This window comes from Marmota marmota, unplaced genomic scaffold (genome assembly GCF_001458135.2).
Source record: "Marmota marmota marmota unplaced genomic scaffold, marMar, whole genome shotgun sequence".
NCBI classification, from domain to species: Eukaryota; Metazoa; Chordata; class Mammalia; order Rodentia; family Sciuridae; genus Marmota; species Marmota marmota.
The window spans coordinates 36,520,313-36,523,432 of record NW_025999949.1 but is presented as its reverse complement, the minus strand read 5'-3'; positions in this window follow the sequence as shown (position 1 = coordinate 36,523,432).

The following is a 3,120-nucleotide window of genomic DNA, read 5'->3' as shown; positions in this document are numbered from 1 at the left end:
AGTGGGCTACACCAAGCAGGGGAATGAGCTGAGCTGAAGCCCTGGGGACAGAGTCAGGAGTGACAGCTCATGGCCCTGACCAGGCAGACAGTGTGGACCACCAGACCACTGTCAAGTGCCCTTCCTTGTGTGGGTCTCAGGCGAGGGGTTGCACTACTGGGGGTCTGGCGTGCCTGATACGCTCACAGGCCTGGTCTCTCTGATGTGGGCTTGATACACCTGTGCATCCACATGCTCTGATTTAGTTGGTCAGTTCGCCTGTGGTCATTTTTTACTAGCACAATTATTTATCGGCTTGTGCCTTGTGATTGTGCTGAGCTTCTGGGGTCACACTTTTCGATGAATTGTGTATCTCCGACATCTGGTGGTGAGCTATGTGCCCAGAGACAATTACCAAGTCACTCTGCCTTGGCACTTGCCCTCAGATGGAGAAACTCTGTACACCTTGGAGTAACTCAGAGCCACTCTCCACCCCTAGGAACCACATGTAAAATATTTATAAAAGCTGTCACACACGATGCAACACAGAGATTCTCATATAGACGACATTCTATGAAAGTACTATAACTAAATTAGAACTCACAAAAGATTTTTTAAACTCCATGGTTTAGAACTTTTAAAATATATATAAAGGGAAATTTTAAAACAGTACAAGTGAAGGGAAATTTAAACATTCAGTACAACCGAGTGATAATAAAAATAGTACCTATGGGGACTTGCAGGTCGGGGTAAAATAACATTCTGAGGGAATTTTTATAGCCTCAATACCTGTATTAGACAATAAGAAAGGTTCAAAATCAATGCATTAAGAATCTGGCTTAAGAAGTTACATAGACCTCACAATAAACCCAAAAAAGGAAGAAGGTCATAAAGGGCAAGGGTTGGTGAAGGGGGCCGGTGGAGGGGCCCCAGGAGCGGACGTGAGTCTCTCAACAACTGCTGAGAACAGGCAGGTCATTCAGATGTGGGCTGACCAAGAGGGCCAGCGACAGAAGTGCCAGAATTCAAAAGGAATGAGAAGATCATGAGCAGCGTCACTCCAGGGCATTCGGAGACTTGGAGGAACTAGTCAGACTCTCAGGGATTCAGAGCTCACTGAAAGTGACCGGGGAGAGAAGCCCCACGGCCCTGCCTGGGCCTGCCGCGGCAACCAGACGGGCCGCCAGGGGGGCAGGACAGGTGGGGCGCGTGCTTCCCGGAAGCAGGCAGCAGGGCCTGTGCTGTCGTTCCCAGGAGCTTGGAAGGTGCCCCTGCCTGGCTCCCGTGGGGCCAGCGTGGGCCCAGGCACTGGGGCAGGAGAGTTGGCTGCATCTCTCCTAATGACCTGTCGGTGACCTGGGTGGGACAAAGCCCTCTCTGGTTCCTGGAATCTCCCTGTGGTGAGGCTCGAGAGCTGAGCTCTCCCTCTGCCCAGCAGGCCCTGGGCTCTGCTGAGGCCGGAACCCCAAGGACCAGCACCCTCCTGGGTCCTCCCTCCATCACCACGTCAGGACCAGCCCCCTCTAGTGCCAGCCCCCTCCATCTCCAGGCTCCGTCTGGTCCCTCCTGCAGGCGGCCTCGGTCCTGCTGTCCTCCCCACCCCACCAGCTCTCCAGGTGGCAGAGCCCCTCCCACTCACCCAGGACCTGTTCACCCACCCTCTGTCCTGGTCCCCAGACCCACCCTTGTCCATTGTGGAGGTTAAGCATGGCCTGTAGGGTGACCGGGGTGCCGTCTTCCAGGGGGTGGGGGGTCCCTGAGTCTTGCAAGGGGCTGGGGGGTATCAGGAAGGACCCAGGGGAGAGGTGAGTTTCAGGCAGCCCCTAAGGGTATCCAGCCTGGTGCCCACAGCAAGCTCAGTGAGGACGGGCTGCTGAGGCCACCAGCTCCTGAGCCGTCCTGCAGCCCCGACTTTCAGCCCCCACCCTGGGGAGGGAACTCCGGGGAGGAAGCCCAGAGACGGCTAATAGGGGCACTTCCTCCTACCTCCCGCCCCCTCTCTTCCCGGGTGGGGTCCATATGGTGTTCCCAGGGAACCATATTGAACCCAGCAGCACCTCCTCCGCCTTCCAGGGACAGCTGGGCGCTGTCCCACCCCTGTGGGGGTCTCCGCGTTGCCTGTGAGGCTCAGCCTGGGGTGCTGGGGAGGGAAGCCCACCCTGCCCCCTGGGGAGGGCCTCCAGTTCTTCATGTGGAGCCGGTGTTCTCTGAACTTTGGGGAAAGGGGTATGATTAGCAGTTCAAATATTCATTCATTTAAATTCAAGTCTCTAGACTAGCAGGTTCTGAGATCCCGTGATTATGAATGCCAGGACCTGGCGATCACGAGCTGCCATTGCCTGGCAGGCTCTGGGCATCTGAACGAGCCAGACTTCTCAGGCCCCCACCTGCACTGGCCTCTGGGGGAGAGACTTGGGTGCCAGGAGGGAAGGTTCTGGAACCCGCAGCTGACGTGAGCAGTGACGGGCTGGGGTGCCAGCTTCCGGCTCTGCCAAGGCCTTATTTGGAGGAGTTTCTGCTGTAGGGAGGGTTGGGGGTGGAGGGGCAGGTGACTGGCACATTCACAAGCTATTCAGAGAGCTCCTCCCTCCCGGTTATTTTTAGGGTCTGACAAAGGGGAGCCCGCAACTTCCTGAGGCTTCGAGAAGTGCCAAGTCACAGACCATGGGCCAAGAAGGGCGTCTGTTTCCGCAGCACGGATAGGGAAACTGAGGCCCGGAGGGGTCTGTCTGAGGCAGGGGGGGAGTCGGCCTGGCCTCCAGCTTGTGGCCAGTTCTGGGTGGCCAGGGAGGGGAGCACAGGCCAGGCCTGGCTGGACCTTCCCACCCCAGGCACCCTGCACTGGGGTCTCACTTCCATTGGTCCTTCTGTGGGCCTGTCTGAGCTGACCGGCTGGGAGCACAGGGTACCCTGGTGGGCAGGGCACTCTGAGGCCTAGGTTTGGTGGCCCTGCAGGCTGGTCCCTGGCACTCTTCCTGGGAGGACAATACCTCTGGGCCGAGACGTTTGTAGGGTTCTTGGGGAAACAAGCAGCCAGAAATGTGGGACTGCATCTGAGACGAGGGCTGCCTGGCCACCGACCTTTGCCCCCCTCCCCAACCCTGCCCTCCTCCCCAACCCTGCCCCCCTCCCCACCCTGCC